Source organism: Stenella coeruleoalba (genome assembly GCF_951394435.1).
Source record: "Stenella coeruleoalba genome assembly, chromosome: 4".
NCBI lineage: Eukaryota > Metazoa > Chordata > Mammalia > Artiodactyla > Delphinidae > Stenella > Stenella coeruleoalba.
Genome location: NC_137149.1, coordinates 81,396,904 through 81,417,909, shown reverse-complemented (window position 1 = coordinate 81,417,909; position 21,006 = coordinate 81,396,904). Strand labels below are relative to the sequence as shown.

Below are 21,006 nucleotides of genomic sequence, written 5' to 3'. Positions count from 1 at the left end.
TTATTGCATGAGAGCTTTCTAGCTCATGGATAGTTATGTTTCATAACTAAACTATCCAATAAAGTTCCCATTTCTGGTCTTATTGTAGCAACACTTTACGACTGAGTATAGAAGTGATCAATGGATAGAACCTTACCTTCATGATGTGATGCTGGTGTTTCGAAGGAGATAATCCTAGAAGTGGTGTGCAAGTGAATATTGCGTAGAAGGGAAAAAAATGGCTTGCATAATATTGTCACACCTAAATTTCTCTTCTTAAATCAGTTGGCTAGGCAGCAGGTAGCAGAAATCCAATGTAACTCAGATCTGTCCTGAATAAAACACAAAAGAAGATAAGAAAACTGAAGAAGCTGTACACAATAACAAGCACATTACCTCTACACCTGAAATTATACTTCTACCAATAGCCATATGGACAGTAGGGGCCAACAGAAATAAATCTATATATAGTTTTTTTTGTTAAATTGGGATTTCCTTGATATTAAAAGCCCTCTCATGTTACAAAGAAACACCATGAATAATTAAAAAGAGTTAACAACAAAAAGGACAAACATTATAGAAAAAAATAATTTGAAAACATATTCAGTTAACTTTAGAAAACTGTAGGAATCATTGGATTATAATTTCATTAAAATTTGGAAAATCATATATATTATAAAATAAGTGATCAAACAGGAAATGTAAAGTGACCTAAGACTACAAAAGAGCAGACTAGGGAAGCATAAATATATTGCTTAAAGTACACTGTCCTTCTGTACATATTACACCCATCACTGAAGACGTTTTTTGCCCATGGTCTCCTTGACCTAATCTAAGCAGTTCAGCTCCTGAGGGTACCCCTTGTAGTGGGCCATAACCCTGGTGTCAATTTATACAGGGAACCTGCTAGAAATCAGCATTTTTCTCCCAGGACCTTTTTGTTTCTTTTGTCTTCCTAGTGGTTCAATTATTTTTAAGATCATGCTAATTTTTAAATGTATTATCTTTATGAATTCAAATAAAATTATATCAAATTATATTCTACCTTTATTAAAACCATTTTTAGAACTGTAAGCAAGAAGTGCAGTGGTATTGGAAGATTAATGTTTTTTTCCAATAAAGTTTATTCCTGTAAATAGCATGTTATATGTCAAAATAATAAATTATCTATAATTATAAATAGAAAAAGGCACTAGAGACTTGAAAACCTCTGCCACTAACCTGCTCTATAACTTGTAAAATCCACTAATATTTCTGGTCATTAGTTATCCTAGTTATAAAATAATGACATAAACTATATTATCTCAGTGTTCCATGCCATTGGTATGATTTCAAATAAATTTGCCTCCCACTGATTATTTTCAGTACCTGAAGATTATTTTTCCTGTTTGAGCTTCTTTGAATATGTTCGATTACTACAAAATCAGTAGATATAGATTTTTAGTAAAGAAGGCTCAGAGAAATGCTGGTGATTAAGTATCATAAACACTCCAGCTTCTAGTAAATATTTTAAAATATTTAAATGTTAAAAATATTTAAATATTTAAAATATTTTAAAATATAGAAATTTAAGCGTGTAATAATCACTATTCACTAAGCTTTAATTTGCAAAGTTAAGGGCAGTCATTATTTTTTCTCCAATACTAGTGGAAACCCACATCTGGATTTTAAATACTCTTTTCTCTAAAAGCCTAAAGCTATAGTTTATTACAATAATACTGCACCTGTGAATAATGCATATGAATTATAAAAGCATATCATTCATAACTCTTTATCACTCAACAGTTATTCACTGGCAGCTTGATCTTATGTAAGAGAGAACGATATTGAAATGAATATAAACTTTGGAGTAAAAAACACAGTGTTCTAAAAACAGGTATTAATAACTGCTTAATCGATCCAGTGTACTATGTGGTGGGCATATAAAAGTAAACCAATGTCCCTAACTTCAAGTTCATTTTATAGTTGGTTAGAGACACAAGCAAACCAACTCTGGTTTCTTTTCTCTATTTTTTGGTTATAGGTTTTGTGTTTTTAGAGATCCAAACGTGTGAAAATAACTCTGCTCTATTATATTTGTTAATAAGATTTTTTAAAATAAAATTTACAGAGGCATTCAAAGATGTCAATATTAATGCAAATGATAGTAGCTGCTACTCATTTAATATTTATGACAGCACATAAAGCTGAGTTTTTTTCGTACATTGTATTATTTCATTCTTAAAACTGTATGACTTCTGTAATAACAGGTGGGAAAAAAGAGGATAAGAAAAAATATTCAATTTGTCCAAGGATACAGTAAAAGTAAGTTGCAGTGAGAATTTGAATTCTGATCTTTTCTGCCTGCAAGGTTGTTGACCTTATACTATACCACCTGTCCCTACAGTCTTTATGTTTAATTAACAGAAAATTCTGTGTAATACATAATCTTAGTATAATTCTTCTGCATGTTATCCATTCCTTAATAAATATTTTATGATTAACTTGATAAAATAACCCATTGATTCAGGTTATATACTCATGCATTATAGAATTTCATAATGAGTTAAAAGGGACGTGCTTTCTGTGCTTAACACAAACTTGAATTTGGAGCTTATATTAGGAAAGCAGAAACAAAATATTTATAAAATTCAGATATTAGCCAATTACCAGATATTCTTAAAGAAATACAGTGCTTTGAATATTCTGAGAAAAATAAACTCTGCTCTCGGTTTTCTAAGTAATCTCAATTTCAAAAATAATTGACTTTCTGAGAACAGATTTATAAATAAACAGTAGAAAAATATGAAATATTTATAAATAGGAGTACAAGCTTATAAAAATAGCAGTCTACTACAGAAAGAGCAGAAGGTTTCTAATAATGTTGAGAAAAATATATATAACTTTAACTCCATTCAGAGTTAGATTTTAAAAATGAGGACTAAATAAATGTTTACTTTATATAACTGAAATTTTTAAATTGCAAAAATGACATTTATACTTAAAATTATACAACTAAGAATTATTACATCAGATGAAAAGCAGATACTGCTAGATTGGAATCAAAATTCAAGAATCAGGAAAACTCAGCAGAAAATGCATAGCCACTTTTATTAACTAAATTCCCAGGGTTACAATTATTATATCATGATACTAAAAACAATTAAACTGAGGGTGATTTCAGATAAATGTTGATGATGTTATGAATCATAACAGCACATGAAGGCAATAAGATAAAGGATAAAATAAAGGATAATATGTGCATAGCTCTATAACTGGTGCCCTATATCAGTGTCACTTAGGTAACTGAAATTAAGTGTCATGAAGGTAAATATGTGTTAAGTGTCAGGAGCTCAGCCTAACTGGGCAAGATAGCTGTTAGGTGTGGAGTAGCCTATTAAAGAAACAAGCTAAAATGGAAAGAGTTAAGCCTTTATCACTTACTGCAATGGTATAAGCAAAAGCGTAAAGCCAGAGAACACAATGACTCCCCTCTGTTTTATTTCCCTTATGAAGTCATGCACTGGTTCAGGGGCAGGTGGATCAGCACAGATGTGGGGTTGTCTCACTGTTTAGGGAGCCCCAAACAAAAGGCTCTGAGAGTTTTGTGAACCCCAAGGATGTGAGGAGGACAAGGGGGAAGGACTAGGAGTGAACAAGTGCTAAGTATTCAGTCAGAGTGGGGAAAAGTCTATTCAAGGTGTCTCCCTCCTCACCACATGAGGAACTCTCACCAGAGGCTCTTAAAGAGGGCCTCCCTGAGGGCCTCAGGTATGGAGACCTAAGAGTGAAGGTCCTGTGAAACCTGTCAGATACAGCCTTTGCAATTGAATATGGTCAGTCATCACACAGAGGTTTTTAACCAGGAGCTGGACTCCTCGGTAAGCATATATTTGAACTATTAAACAATGCTTGATAACCAGTATCATGATCAGAAAATGGTGTTCGAAGTTTCCATTCTGAAAAAAACGGTAATAAAGGATCAAGAGATTGTGAGAAGTAAATACTTAACTGGAATGTTTTTAGAGAAACTTGAAAAACAAGATATACCAAAGATAAAAGTCAGAGAATACAATAAATGACTTTTCTAGGTCTGTTCATATCTTTGAACAGTACTCAAGCAAAGAAGTAATCAATATGAAACTTTCCTATTGTGAAGAAGTATTGTACCACAGTAAAAAGCCTCAGTTCAAAAAAAGGTAGAAAAACTACTCTGAGGGGAGCCTTTGCCTCTCCCAACAATAAGCACTGGTCACTGATCTTCCTTTTTAAAGGAAAATTTTTAGTCATCACCTCCAGATGACTAAACAGGGCATCAAACTGAACTCTAGCCCTACCACTGTGAACCACTCTCCATGAGTAACCTCCTGTTAAAAGGAGGGAGAGAGGAATGGTTGTGTGTACTTCTGATTTAACTGCTGCATGTGAACAAATAAGCCCCTATTTTAAGATTTGGTATAATCAATGTTTAGTTTAAATAAGTGCATTCAGGCTATAAAGAACATTAGGAAAAAGTATAAAAGATATAAAACATTTGGAATGATATGGTTATTCAGTTTTTTAAAACTCCCTTAACTGATAAACACTGAAAAGAGATGAAAGAGAGGAATTGAGGAGAAAATGCAATCTTTAATGAAATAAGAGATTAGCACGACATAAACCATAAATTATGTTATACACCTGCCTAATACCATGAAATATGAACTAGAGTAAGAGTGCTGAGGGCTGGTATACAACTGCTTAGATATATAAAAAGTTCCTGTACAAGTTAATTGATAGTACTCTCAGCAATAATAAATGGCCAGGTTAAAATAATTAGTCTAATTATGATAGAGAATAAATTCAGGCTGAGCAAATCTTGACTAAAAAAATGGGTGCACTCACAATGCAGTGATGCTGACCTGAATTTGAATAGTGGTCAGGAAGATGGGAGGGATGCATGGATTTGGAAGCAATTAAGGAGTGAAACTGGCACCATAATTTATGTACTGTGGAAAGTGAGGAAGATGGAGTTAAGGATATCATACAACTTTCTGGCATAGTGAAATTAAAGGTAATAACATTCCTTGGAATAGCCACTTTATAATAACAGCGGACTGTTGACACTGTATGGAAGGTGGAAGTAACAAGTGCTTTGGAAAATATGGACTTGGAGGCATCTGTGGACTATTCTAGTAGAAAATCAAACTAGCGTTGATTTTGGCAATGTCAGAAATGGCCAGGGATCATCATTAGGGTGAACCAGAAAAACCAGAGCAAGCACACCTGAGGAAATAAGAGAAGAATACTTGAGAGGGTATGTAGTCCACAGAAAACCACAAAGCTATAGCCAAGAAGGAGATGGGCCTTATTCTCATCCAGGATGTCATTAAGGTATTCAGAGACTAAGGAGTCAGTGTGATAGGAAGAGAGATAATAACAGAACAGACTACATCATTCTGTGCACTTCTTTAATTTCTTTAGGAAAGATCATATCTCAGTGAGAACTGGCAATTGAATACCTGCCTGAGAGAAACAAAAAACCTGAATATGCTCAGTGCTGACTCTGAGTATGAAAAACTTCAAAAATTATAGAAGAGCCACTTGATAATATTCTCAGGAATAGTAAACTTAAAATATCAAGAAAGATTTTGGTAAAATCTTGAGGGAGGGGAGGGCTGTGAATCTCACTGTCTTTCATTTATTTAAAAATAATGGAGATGATATTCTATCACTAGCTCCACGTGGACCATGAGAATTTGTTTGAAAGTACTCTGCCTGGTTAGAAGAAGTATATATTGTGAAATAAAAGCGGAACCAGTTTCATAAAATTGCTGTTATATGACTGTGCAAATATGAAAGTATATATGATATATTCATACATAATGTATACATCGTGATTTATTGAATTAACAAAATTGTGACAGTGAGCTGAAAATTAGAAAAGCTGAAAAGTGGAGATCAGAAGAACATCATTGGAGCTATTAAATTCAGGAGCACAGAATTATAATCACAATCCAATGATCAACAAGCTGGGGTGGGGAAGCTCCTGTTTTAGCAACTCCTTTGTGCAGACAAAATGATAGCACTCAGACACTTAACCACTCACGCTGGCCTCTGCAACTATGTGTTGACATCCATGCCTCTATAACCTTGCTTGTAAGCAGTTAAAGTCAAAAGCAGTGACAATATATTCTGTCTCTGACTTCTGCCTTTCAAATCACATTGAAGTGCATTTACTGTGCAAAACATAATTACTATACAGAATGCGAGTTGTAAGGAAATCTGGCAAATGTAACTTTTTAGAATTCTGGAGACACTAGTAAAGGAAAAAGCCATATAAGAATAGATGCAGAATAGCCATCTAATTTATCAGAAATACATATTTTGTTTTCCAAAATATACATTTTAGAATTTTTAAAGGAAAAAGAATATAAGATGACATAATAGAAATGTAGCTAAACAAAAAACAAAAGAAGCATAAGAGTAGATTATACTATTAAATGCTTATTCTTTAAACTAAGAAAGATTCAAATTCTTAAAACATATAAATTTCTCAAAATGCTTTATAATAATTAAAAATAATGTACCAGTATATCACTGTTCTACAAAATTATAGCCAGAATAGCGATTTTATCAATTAGTGCACAGGGCTCTTGTAGCTAATCAGTTGTGCAATTACATACTAAAATAGTATTTCCTTACTTGTGATAATATTTTATAACAAATGCAGAGTTTAATGTTGTGACATATTCCACCTAAAACATAATTTTACTTAAGGAAGCATATGTCAATCTGAATAGCCAAATCACAAAGTATCAATGGTCTATAACAATTTATTTGAATTAGAATTTTTGTTTAAATGGAGAGTGTGTCACAATTGATTTCATCAGTAGTTCTATTTGAAACTTATCTATTTCAGTAAAGTGAGTTTTAGTAACTGTCCCAATTTATCAGGATTTATATAATTATCTTGACTGTTATGAGGAAAAATACATCAATATATATTTTCACAAAACATGAACAAGTGGAATTTGAAATTTAAAACAGATTATTAGTATCCCCAAAATGAAATACTTAGGTATAAATCTAAAAAAATATATATGAGCTATATGAGGAAAATTATACAACCATGATGAATGAAATCAAAGAAAAACTAAATAAATGGAGATATAGTCTATGTTCCTGGATAGGAAGACACAATATTTTCAAGATGTCAGTTCTTCCTGACATGATTTACAGACACAATGCAATCTTGAATTATCACTTTTTTGTTTTTTTAAAAATGGTAATTATTTTAGCACTTTGCTATATTTTGACTATTATAAATAGTCTAAATTAATAATCTTTATATACATGGTCTAAACTATATTAGTTCATAATCTCAATTCTCTCTAGAGGAAATAGGAAATATAGAATAAAAACAAATACAATGGTGAGGATTTTGAAAGTCTGTCTTCTAAACTGACATTATAGCAGGATAAGCTTAGTGAGTAACTCATACTGACTTGAACTTTGTGACTGTCCCTATTGCATAAGAAATGCATACTTATTTTTTGTTTTTTGTTTTTTCCGGTACGTGGGCCTCTCACTGCTGTGGCCTCTCCCGTTGTGGAGCACAGCCTCTGGACGCGCTGGCTCAGCGGCCATGGCTCACGGGCCCAGTCACTCCGCGGCATGTGGGATCTTCCCAGACCGGGGCACGAACCCGTGTCCCCTGCATCAGCAGGTGGACTCTCAACCACTGTGCCACCAGGGAAGCCAAGAAATGCATACTTATTAAAACTCCTAGTTATAAAAAAAACTTACCTGTCAAATTCATGAATTTTAAGAGACAGTACAGTTATAGGTCATGCCTCTAGTGTTTTGCAAAGCATCTACTATTTAATATGCATGAAATAATGAGAAGAGGAAATAGTTAACAGGCACAGCTATGCAACATGTAGGTAGAATTTTGGTTGTTGAGACTCAGGATTTTTCAGATGAATTGAGACAAACAGGGTACTGAATGGGAGAAGGAGATAAAGACCTAGAAAGGCTTCAAGTTTCTGAGTATCTTTCTTATCCTTTTGTTTAAGCCTATAATTAAAGGTATATGATTCCAACTTTGTTGTGCTATAAGGATCCTTTAAATACTGTTCTGTTTTTTCTCCTACTGTACAAGTCTGTATAAGGATGCCCTAAGACATTCAAAAAAAGAAAAAATATATAGTATTTTTTTATTCTGTTTATGAAGAAAGATAAATTGCCTTCTGGTACTATTTTCAGGTGTATTTATGTTTGTTTCCCATCCTGCTTCATCAAGACGTCTCTCGGAGCTTCTAATTTTATTTCCTTCAATTAGGCCAAATAGTCTATCAAACATACCTTATGTTTAGTCTCTAAATATCCCAACAAATCTGATTTACTTATCATGCTGTAATGACAGTTGTTCATATTGTGTTATGCAATTTTAAGATAAATAAATTACATATAATGTCACTCATTAGAAAGCAGATCATAGTGGAACAAAAGACCTGCTGCACCTTACTTTTAAATATAACTTGTGTTTTTTGTGCTTGTTCATTTGTTTTGCATCCGTTCAAATATACTCAACTTCAAATAATATGTAACCTAACTGAAACTGCCCCAAAAATGTATTGGATCATATTGCAGTAAGAAGGCTGCAGCAATTTTGCTCTTTAATTTCACATATAATGTGGTTTTCTGAACCTTAACAAGAAGAACAAAGGTTTGCCAATATTTCTTAGCAAACCACTGCTTTGGACTCATTGGTTTGCATCATATGATCATTGTAAACCAGCCATTGGCAAGATGGATGGAATTACCTGTACACCAATCAGAGCCACCTGAGGAGCTGAACTGCAGTCATCTTTAACTGAATACATGCGCTGAGTAATGCAGAAGCATAAAGTTGAGAAATAGCTTTCTGCAGAGTGATGAGAGGAGAAGACATGCAGGGCAGACAATCAATAATAACTACTTTAACATGTTTTAAAATATTCTCCTTCTTTACTCACCACTTTTAGTGATTTTTGTTTTAAATGCTTCTATAGGAAGGGAGAGTTGTGTTATATGAAGCATATCAATCCAGATATTCTGTAGTGTAAAAGGCTATTAGGTACATTTTAACAGGCCCGTATATTGTTGTTGAGAATATCTGATTTCTGCTGAAAATAACTTTTGGAAAGAGTTATCCATCAGTCTCCTATTCTGTACCAGAAGAATATACGTCTTTGAAAGTAGTGTCAGAATCATAGTTTTCAATAAAAGCACAATACAAACATGTACATAACACTAAGATTAGACAATATGCATTTTTTGCAATGACGGTGACACAGACTTTGTAGAACTATTTTCTCTTGTGTTTCAGGAAAAAACACTAACTGTCTAGACCACTTATATTACTTACTTCTCATAAGACATGGATTGTGTAAAGTAAAAATAGTCAAAATAGTATATTCTTTTTTTTTAATACTAGACATGTTCAGGGCTATTTTCATTATTTGGGAATGCATACTATATATGAACACTGTACACATTTCAATCCAAAGTTAATTGCTGAAATGATGTGGAAACTACCGATATAATAATATCATAATTTAAATCAAATATATAATGTGGCATAATAGGTCATATAAAAGCAAACTTATTAACCTAACACCTTAATATTCTTTATTATAAGCCTATGAGTTAAATGAAGGTAGAAGATATTATGGATCCCATCTTGCAGGTGCCTAAACAAGCTCATATATGCCAAGCTCACGTGATACAGTAAAAAGGCGGGACTAGATTATCTTACTTTTTGTTCATGATGCTTTCCAATTAAGAAAGGATGTTTGAGGTAACTGATTTTGGTAGACTACAAAACAAAAAATTTAAAGAAACCCTGAAGTGTCGTAAAGTGATATAATCAATGGTTTCAGTTTATCCAACTGAAAGAAAAACATTTCATTTTGTGGGGACTCTATTTCACTTTCAAGAAGGTAAATCTCCAAATGGTGATTAGGTTAATACTTTTTCCACTTTACATCAACACTTTTCTTGGTTATTTATCTAGCAAATATTTATTAAAGATAATTATAAAAATAAAGAAAAAGCATGGAAAAGATAGTAAAACCAAACAAAATTATTGCACCTAGACAAAAATCACCTTTTATATTTTGGTGTCTTTTTCTCCTATTATTCAAACATATATGTTATATTTGAATTTCTATTTTAACATGGCATAATGACTAAAAATGTAATTGGGGAATTCCTTTTGCTTTGGAATTGTTAATTATGTTATATCTATAAAATAGTATAAAGATATTTTAGTTTTTAACTTTATTTACACTTTTTATATTATAAATATTTCATGCAAAATTATTATTTGTATTCCTGATTACCTCCATAAAATAAATTATTAACTATGAAACTATTTTTCATATGTATGACTCATTTTTTATATTAAGACTCCAGTTTTTAGAACACTTCAGGTTCACATCAAAATTAAAAGGAAGGAACAGTAATTTCCCATATACTCACCCACACACAGGCATAGTCCCCCATTATCAACATTCCCCACCAGAGGGGTATGTTTGTTACAACTGGTGAACCTACACTGAAATATCATCAAGGTCCATAGTTTATATTATGGTTCACTCTTTGTGTATTGTATCTTCTATGGGTTTGGACAAATATATAATAACATGTATCCACTATTATAGTATCATACAGGATATATTCATTGCTCTAAAAATCCTCTCTACTCTGAGTATTTGTCCCTCCCCTGACTGCCAAACCCTCACAACCACTGATCTTTTTACTATCATCATAGTTTCACCTTTTCCAGAATGTCATATAGTTGGAATCATACAGTATGTGGCCTTTTCAGGTTTACTTCTTTCATTTAGTAACATGCGTTTAAGGTTCCTCCATGTCTTTGCATGGTTTGATAGCTTGTTTCTTTTTACCACTGAATAATATTCCATAATTTGGATGAAGCACAATTTATTTATCTTGTTATATACTGAAACACATCTTTGTTGCTTCCAAATTTTGGCAATTGTGAATAAAGCTGCTATAAACATCCTTGTGCAGGTTTTTGTATGGACATAAGTTTTCATCCCTTTGGGGCAAATACCAAGGAGTGTGATTGCTGGATCATGTGGTAAAAGTATGTTTAGTTTTTGAAGAAACAGCCAAAGTGGCTATACCATTTTGCATTCTTATCAGCACTGAATGAGAGTTCCTGTTGCTCCATATCATATGTTCATTTTTGTACTGGGTTTTTTATATTTTAGTTAGTGATCTGAAAAAAATATTTTTAAAACTCAGGAGGTTATATCTTTGTCTTTTATATGATTTACAAATATTTTCCAATTAACAGACTTTTTTTAGTCTTTAGTTATTTTTTGCCATACAATTTTTATTTTACTCTGGTCATATTTTTATTATTCTCTCTTATATCTTCTTGGTTAAATGTTTAATGAGAAAGAGCATTATCACTTTGATTCTATAAAATACATTTCTTTTTGACTCGCTTTTAAATGTCTTTGATAAATTTTATTTCAAATAATTAAATAATTGGAAACTTAACCTGATACAAGATGTACAGTATAAACCCAAATTTATTTTTCATAGGTATCTACCCAGTTGTTTAAAGAGATTTATAAATAATTCATTCTTGATGTTGCAGAAGTACAATTCTAGAAATTTCATTCATAGGCCTTTATGTGAATAAACTGAGCAGATGTATCTACTCCCAATGTAAAGGAGAAAGAGGATGGTAAGTATATATTTGTTAAACTGTTAAACAGCAATGTGATTTTAAAAAAATTTGTAACAAATTCTTTGATGTTTTCTATTTTATTGAATTACACACTCAAAACTTTTGACAGATCTATAGCAACGTGTATGATTGCTTAAGCAATCCCCAATTCCTGTCAAATCATACCTTTTACTGTGTAAATGTATATGGTCTGTGTTAAAAAGTAAATTAAAATGAAGGAATAATTAGGGTTGATATTTGATATCTCTGTGATTTTGAATGAATATTTTCTGGAATTCTTAATCGTTCAATTTTGATGTGTATGTGTTTGTGTGATGGGAAGGTGATGTAATTATGACAAAATAAATTAATAATTATAATATTAGAATATGTGGATAAGTAATAATCTGTGGCATGTTAAAATAAATCTTATGTTTCAGAGGCAATTTCAGATTCCTTTTTCAGTACTTCTTGTCCAGGAAGAGCCATAGTTTGTTGAATGTGGGCATTGGGATGGCAAGGAATATTAAAGACACATCTTCAAAAATGGAGCTTGGCAAGTTTAAAATTGTGCATTTTAAAAAACATCCTATTTTTCTCTCTAGAATGTAATCTGTGATATCTATGAAATCTCACATTTTATATAAATATTCATAACCCCCCACATTTTCAAAAGGCTAGCTAATATATTCCTAGAGCTTCTGCGGAAACTATTACAACTCTCTCAGCCATTAGCAAACCTCACAATTGTTAATATTACCAGTTAACTATAAAAAAGATATGTTATTGACAAGTTTTACTCTGATCAAAATTTTGTCTACAAATACTTTTAATGAGACTCTTGTGGGAGATTCCTGCCAAATATGTTCTTAAAGTGTTTCAGAAATGAGTGGCAGGTTTACATAATAATGGTATTTTTGTGACATGATCACTTGCCAACTTAGGAATATGAAGACAGGCAGCAAGCCTTCAAACACATTACTGATTTTTCCATTAGTGTTGCATTTATGTCATCTGCCCATATATTTCTGTTTACCAAGTCCATCAGAATTATAATGCAAATAGACACAAAAATAATGAATGTTTAAGAACATTTATGGCAAAAAGTGGGGGAGGTATCCCTGTTCTAGTGGCCAATGTATGTACATAATACTGTTTTCAGAAGGAAAAGAACTGAGATTATTTTCATCAAATGAAAAATAAGGGGAAAAAATCACACGTAAGTAAGTAACCCTGCATCTGAGAAAATAAAAAAGATATTCTTAAGATTAATGCAATGAGAAAGATAATTATGTTTTGAAATGATATTTGTTAACTGTGATGGTTACTTTTATGTTTCAACTTTGCTAGGACATGGTACCCTGCTATTTGGTCAAATACTGGTCTGAATGTTGCTGTGAAGGTATTTTTCAGAGATGAACATTTAAATCAGTAAACTGTGAGTAAAGCAGTTTACATCCATAATGGGGGTGGACCTCATCCAATCAACTGAACGCTTTAATAAATAAAGACTGACCTCCTCCTCAGAAGAGGAAATTCTGCCAGTAGAATGCCTTTCGACTTGAGCTGAGGTATCACTCTTCTTCGCTGAGTCTCCAGACTGCCAGCTTACCCTGAGGATTTTGGACTTAACAGCCTCCACAATCCCTTGAGACAATTCCTTAAATCCTCTGTCTCTCTATCTATATATACATATTTACATATTTACATATTGTATGTAGAGAGAGAGAGATGCACATGCACACACACACACACACACACACACACACACACACACACACATCCTACTGAATCCTATTTGTTCTGTTTCACTGGAGAACCCTGATTAATAAAACCAGTATGCTAGAAAAATAATCACTTAGTACTTTTAAACATGTCAAATTATAAACTTTAAATGTGAGATAGTTCTGAAGGCACTTGGAATTTTAATGCCCAAGTGTCACAGAGTTCCAGGCTGATTGTACTGACATAATGTCATTCTTCCCTCAGCATCCAGTGTCATGGGTAAATCCTTTTAAATAGTTAATTGAAGTGAGACATATTGACTCTGGTTATAAATGGCTCTAATTTCTAAGCTGGTACTATTTTTAAATGGATAGCTGTGGGGTTATTCATTCACTCAGTAAGTGGTTCTAATGAGTAGCAAAGAAGGAAAATCTCAGTGGACAGAATTTTATATTTTATAGCTCTTGGTTTTTGGTTTACTGTATTTCTTCACTAGAATACAACTACCATATTGATGGTAAACTCATCTCTCTTATTAGAGACTGTATCCTCAGGGCCTACATCAGTTCCTGATAAACATTAAATTCTCAGTAATCTGATGTGTGTGAAATGAATAAATGAGTAAAATAATATGATAATTTTTATAAAACATCTGGCAAGATTCATATGGAAATACCACTCTAAGCTTCTGTTAGTAAAATTTTAAACAAAAAAAAATTGATACTGACTTACGAACAAATATAATTTTAAAATCTATCTGAAGACAGGACTAGCCAATCACAGTCTAGAAGGTAAGATATTAGAAAACATGTACCACAATTCCTTTCTAAATTTTCAGTCCAAATTATCTTTTTGTTTGACTGTTTTAACTTATCTTTGCAAATATTGTAATGTGGTACTCATTAAAATCTGGAATTATAAATGTATGTCACTTGTTCATTCTACCCAAATACAATATTAATTCTAAAACTCCTAGGACTATAAATGTCTTACTCACCAACATAGTCCTTGTACCTAGCAGAGAGTCTGGCACATAACAGGTTTTCAATCGGTAATTTTGAATGACTGAACAAATGAAATATTTAATAAAGACTCTACATATTTGAATAGGCAGTTTTTTATCAAAATGGATAAAATGATTGTGAAATAAACACAGTATTATGTTTCATTACTATGCTATTCATTAATTTTACAACTATTTTTTATACCTTACATTTCAGGAAAAAGACACTACTAAAATTTCTACTATGTATCAAACAGTATACTGTGAATCATATATATACATATGATTTAATCATTTCAATATTCCAGTTTAACAGGCATAGAAAAAAAATAAATTTAAACTTCTGTGTGCATATCTACACAAGATAGCTTTGTGATGTTGTGCATTTCTCTATGCAGATGAGAAGTAATATTGATTGAACCAACTTTGAACAAGAAGGATTCCATTTTAATTGTCCTGACATATTCTTACAAACCTTCAAATCAGTTTTTTAATGAACGTACCTAAAGTAAAATTATGAATAATACTGGACTAATATTCTAACAATTCCTAATAGCATATATAGTAATATGTTTGAAATTAGTCTCTTTATTTAAAAAAGAATTGAGATACATGTCAGGTGATAAATGACATGTGATTAGGCAATTGTAAATATTTACAAAAATGTTATATTAAAATTTTCAATACACTGTTGAACATCTCCAGTTCTCAAAAACTAATGGGTTTTCAATACTGCCTATTCAGTTTGAGATTATCTCTTAAAATACTCTTTGTTATGATAAGCTTAACACTAACTCCCTATTGATGGTTCTACTATTTCTGGTTCTGTGTGCAAAAGCCACAGAGAACAAATCTAAACCTTTGTACCCGAAACAATGTAATATAATTCAGAATAAGTATGTTCTCCATGTTAAATGGATCATCATCAATACTTCACTTCTTATATGTTATATTTAATAATCATTCATCACTTTTTCTCTCTTGAAACAACACTGCCAATTTTCAATCTCTCTCTTGAATTCTAATATCCAAACCAAAAAAATATTTCAGATATTGTCTGGCCATCAATTTTGTCATTTACTATTTTATTTTGTGTTTTGGAAATTATTTATTGAAACAATTTTGTAACACTAGAAAAGTTCAAAATTTAATTCTGGTTTAAGAGCTAACATATTCCATATCTGAACTTTTACATTGGAATCTATGTTGTCACATCTGAGGCCACAGAATTCAAGTTAGTCATCTATCACCTTGCCAAGTTCATCTAAAGCTAGGAACATCAAAATAATGTATAGTTTAAAAATATTTATATTTATAATCATTGCATTAATACATTATTAAGGATATCATATTATGAAATTTCAAAATTACTAATTTATTGAAATAAAATATAGGAACACTAAAATTATTACTATAAGACTAAAAAGAAAAATGTCTCACTCTTTTAATAGAAACTGAAATATATTAAAAGTAGATCTGGTTCTCAACTCATGAATAAAACAAAAACACCAATCAATCCAAAATTTGGGTATATGGTTGCTATGTACTAAATGTTTATGGACCCCAAAATTTGTGTGTTGAAACCCTAATTTCCAATGTGATGGTATTTGAAGATGGGGTTTTGAGGAGGTAATTAGGTCTTGAAGGTAGAGCTCTAATGATGGGATTATAGAAGACACATGAGAGAGCTTCCTTCCTCCCTCTCTCTGACTCTCTTTCTCTCTCTCTCCCTCTCTCTTCCCTCTCTGTACCATGTGAGGATACAAAGGAGAGACAGCTATCTGCGAACAAGAAAGAGGGCTCTCGTCAGACTGAATCTTCTGGCATCCTAATGTTGGCTTTCTCAGCCTCAAGAACTGTGAGACATAAATTTCTGTTGTTTAAGCCACCAAATCTCTCATAGCTTGTTATAGTAGCCTATACTAAGAAAATGAACTAAAAAGTAGTAGTTGCTAAATATTATAATTCATTAATGCATTAAATAGCAAAAGTAATTACAGATAGGTCACCACATTCAGTTATAAGCCTGAAAGATAAAATCAAGTAGGATGTTTACTCAAGCATAAAGTCTGTAATAAGTTAGAAGTGCTTCAAGTTTGTTTGACTGATATACAGGTATTTCTGTTTTATCACTGATTTGCCTCTTCACTCCATTGTTGTCTCTTGTAACCTGAATTGTCAACCTCACGCTCTCTAGTGAATCACTGTCAGTGGCTTAAAAATATGCAGTGGTGTCACCAATCTTAAAAAATAAACAAAAATCAAACAAAATTGCTTTGCGGCTAGCCTCTTCCAAATATTGTTACATTTTTCTGCTCTCCTTAGCAACTGATGTTATCAACTGTGTTGTTTACTCCTGCAGACTGTATTTCAGCACACTTTACTTATTTTTCAAAAAATCAAATCTTCCTTTTATCCACACCAAGTTGCTCTTTGTGAGGGCACCAATAATCTGCCTGTTGTGAAGTCCAATAATCACCCCACCGCATTAGATATGTTCTATCTCTGCACACAGAATTTGAATTGACCATTTCTTTTTCCTTAAAATCTGGATGATACACATCTTTGGTTTTCCTCTTATATTTGACTCCTCCTTCCCTGTCTTCTTTGCCAACTTTGTCTTCTTCACTGAATCACTAAATAATGAAGCTCTTCAGAGCTCAATTCTAGCTTCATCTCTTCTCTCTATACCTTCTCCCCAGATAATCTCATCTATCTCTATGAATTTGAATAGCAATCTATCCACAGATTGTATTTAAATGTAGATCCCTAGGGCAAATATATTTGTTGAGCTTAGTCACTTATTTAGTGGCTTACAATATACTTGTTATGAGGATAATACAGAAGTATCTCAAACTTAACATGTACTGAATTCTTGATTTTTCCCTCAAGCCTTCTTTAACCCCAATCTTCTGTATTTCAGTGAATAATATCACTTTTTTGACCCAAACCAGTAATATAGGCATTGCTTTTTATTTAATAACCTGTCGACTTACATGTTTACTATTGTCTCCCTCTATTCCATCTAGACCAGAGTTTTTTATTCTTGGTACTGTGTCATTTGGGTCAGATAATTCTTCATTGATGGGGCTGTCCTATGTATTGTAGGATCATTAGCAGCATCCCAGGCCTCTACCCAGTGTATACCAGTAGTATCTTCTCTAGTTGCAATAACCAAAAATGTTTCTAGACATTAGTAAATGTCACCTGGGGTACAAAATTTCTTCTAGTTAAGAATTACTGCCTAGATGGTAAACTCTATGAAAATAGTGATGATTTTACTTCTCCACTATGTCTCCAAAACCCAGAACAGTGACAGATATCTATCTTATAAATATATTTGTGTAATTAACTTTTTGGTTTTCTTGACACAGCATTATTGTAACATTATGCATAGACTATAAAATGTGTTTTTGATAACCAGCAAAAAAATAAAAAATTAAAAATACATTTCAGTGTAGTACTAAGTGCTACTTTTTCAGTTTTCATGTCTATCTTTACCAGTTATTTCTGTACCATATGCTGCTGGTAGAAATCTGACTATGGAAATTTGGGGACTTTTCACTACTGGCTTTAGTATTTAATATACATAGGTTTTCTCAACATTAGAACTACTGGTGCTTACCTGACGATTCAGCTGCAACCTGTATACAAAATATTATTTGTAACACACAATTCCAAGGTACGTTCCCTTCTGCTGCTTGGCAAAAAACCTAAATTATAATAATATTCTTATTTTCGCTATTGTTCCTGCTGACCACATTTTTAGATTGTTGAGTAGCCACACAGCCAGTCAGTGAGGGCCATATATTTCTGCAATATAACCAGATCTCAGTGTTCACTTTCAATTTTTGTCTTAACAATATTTTTACCATTTTATTCTACTTTTAACAGTAACACCAACTATAATCATAAATTATTATATCTATTGGAATTAGAACTATGATTAAAACTTACTTATGCAATCTTCAATATAATCCTATAAAATCTTGACTATTATCCCAAATTTCAAAGTAAATAAAAAAAGAATTCATAAGATTAAGTGATAGCTAAGCTAGTTAATGATGAAGCAGCTAATAAATGATAGATCCCAGATCTATCATTTATTAGCATGGATAGATTCCATGCTTTCAATCATTTATCTCTTTACTGCTTCATATATACAGTTTGTCTTTTGTAGGCAAACTGCCTCATGGCATCAGGGATACTATAATCAGTCAAAAATTCAAAATGGCAGACAAAAATGCCCAACAATTGGGACCTACAGAAATGACTAATGGGATATCATGGTGACAAGAGCAGACAGATGGGCAGCCAACAGGAGACTGCAATATTATGCATATTTTAAAAAGATCAAGAGATGATGAACAAAGGTAATCACATGATCATCTCAATAGATGCATAAAAAGCATTTGACAAAATTTAACATCCTATCTCAATAAAAACTCTCAACAAACTAGGAATAGAAGGAAATTATCTCAACATGTGAAAAACTTACAGCAAACATCACACTCAGTATGAAAAACTGAAAGTTTGTTTCTCTAAGATCAAGGCAAGGATGCCCACTCTCACCACTTATATTTGACATAGTACTGAAAGTCCTAGCTAGAGCAGGTAAGTGAAAAAAAAGAAAAAAAGCCATCCAAATAGGAAAGGAAGAAGGAAGACTATCTGTTTGCAGATGACATGATTATATACAAAGAAAACCCTAAAGACTCTGTACACCAAAACAAAACAAAACCAAATAAACAAATTAAAAAACAAGACTAAGAAACCAATTCAATAAAGTTGCAGAATAAAAAATCAACATACAAAAATTAGATGCATTTATTTACACTAACAACAAACAATTCAAAATGGAAATTAAGAAAACAGTCCAATTTAGCATAACATCAAAAAGAATAAGTACTTAGGAATAAATTTAACTAAAGAGATGAAAGACCCATACACTGAAAGTAATAAAACATGATGAAGGAAATTAAAGAGGTACAGATAAATGGAAAGATATTTCATGTTCATGGACTGGAAGAATTAGTATTGTTAATATGTCCATACTACCCAAAGCAATCTACAGATTCAACACAATCAACTATCAAAATTCCAATGACATTCTTACAGAAATAGGAAAAAAATCCTAAAATCCATATAAAACCACAGAGGACCCCCAATAGCCAAAACAACCTTGAAAAGGAAAACAAAACTGGAGAATCATACTTCCTGATTTCAAATTATATTACAAAAGTACAGTAATCAATACAGTATGATACTGGCATATATACAGCTACATAGAGCAATGGAAAAGAATAAAGAACCCAGAAATAAACCCACACATATATGGTCAAACTGATCTTTGACAACGGTGCTAAGAATACACAGTGGGGAAAGGATAGTCTCTTTAACAAAGTGTTCTGGAAAAACTGGATATCCATATATAAAATAACACCATACTCAAAAATCAACTCAAAATGGATTAAAGACTAAAATACAACCTGAAACTCTAAAACTCCTAGGAAAAAAATAAGGGAAAATATTCATGACATTGGTCTTGGCAATGATTTCTTGGATATGATATCTAAAGCACAGTCAACAAAAGCAAAAATAAACAAGTGGGACTACATCAAACTAAAAATTGTCTGCACAGCAAAGGAAACAATTAAAGAGTGATACACTTGGAATGAGAGAAAATATTTGCAAAACATACATCTGATAAGGGGTTAATATCTAAAATATAAAAGGAACTCCTATAGCTCAATAGCAAACAAAACAAACAAAAGAACCCCAAAACACAAAAAACCTGATTAAAATATAGACAAAGGACATGAATAGACATGTCCTTTTCAAAGAAGACATACAAATGGCCAACAGGTACATGAAATGATACTCAACATCACTAATCATCAAGGAAGTACAAATCAAAACCTCAATGAGCTGTTACCTTTCATCTGTTAGGATGGCTAGTATTTAAATAACACAAAAGATAACAAGCATCGAAACATACTTGGAGAAATTGGAACACTTGTACACTCTTTTTGGGGATGTAAAATGGTGCAACCACTATGGAAAATGGTATGAAGGTTTCTCAAAAATTAAAAATACAATTATCATATGATCCAGCAAGCTTGCTTCAAAGCATTTATCTAAAAGAATTGAAATTAAGATCTTGAACATTGCACTCCCATGTTCATTGCAGTATTATTTACAATAACTGAGATGTGGAAGCAAAGAAAATGTCTACTGATGAATGAATGGATGGAGAAATTTTGGTATATGCATACAATGGAATATTATTCGGCCTTAAAAAAGAGAGAAATCCTGTCATTTTCAACAACATGGATGAACCTGGAAGTCATTATGCTTTGTGAAGTAAACCAATCACAGAAGAACAAATACTGTACCATTCTAGTTATATGAGGTATGAAAATAGCCAAACTCATAGAAACAGAGAATAGAATGCTGGTTGCCAGGGAATGGGGGGAGGGGGAAATAGGGAGTTGTTATGCAGCTAGTATCAGGTTTTAGTTATGTAAGATGAATAAGTTCTAGAGATCTGCTATACAACATACTGCCTATTGTTAACAGTGCTGTATTG

At 32.2% G+C, this 21,006-nt stretch overlaps 1 long non-coding RNA gene across 1 annotated transcript in view; it reads right to left on the bottom strand.

The window, feature by feature from the left end:
• LOC307185895 overlaps positions 1-21,006 on the bottom strand; it is a 170,219-nt gene that overhangs the window by 67,389 nt on the left and 81,824 nt on the right. Inside the window, exon 3 of the long non-coding RNA XR_013828200.1 lies at positions 137-311. This is a non-coding gene — a long non-coding RNA (uncharacterized lncRNA). The remainder of the gene's footprint in view (positions 1-136; positions 312-21,006) is intronic.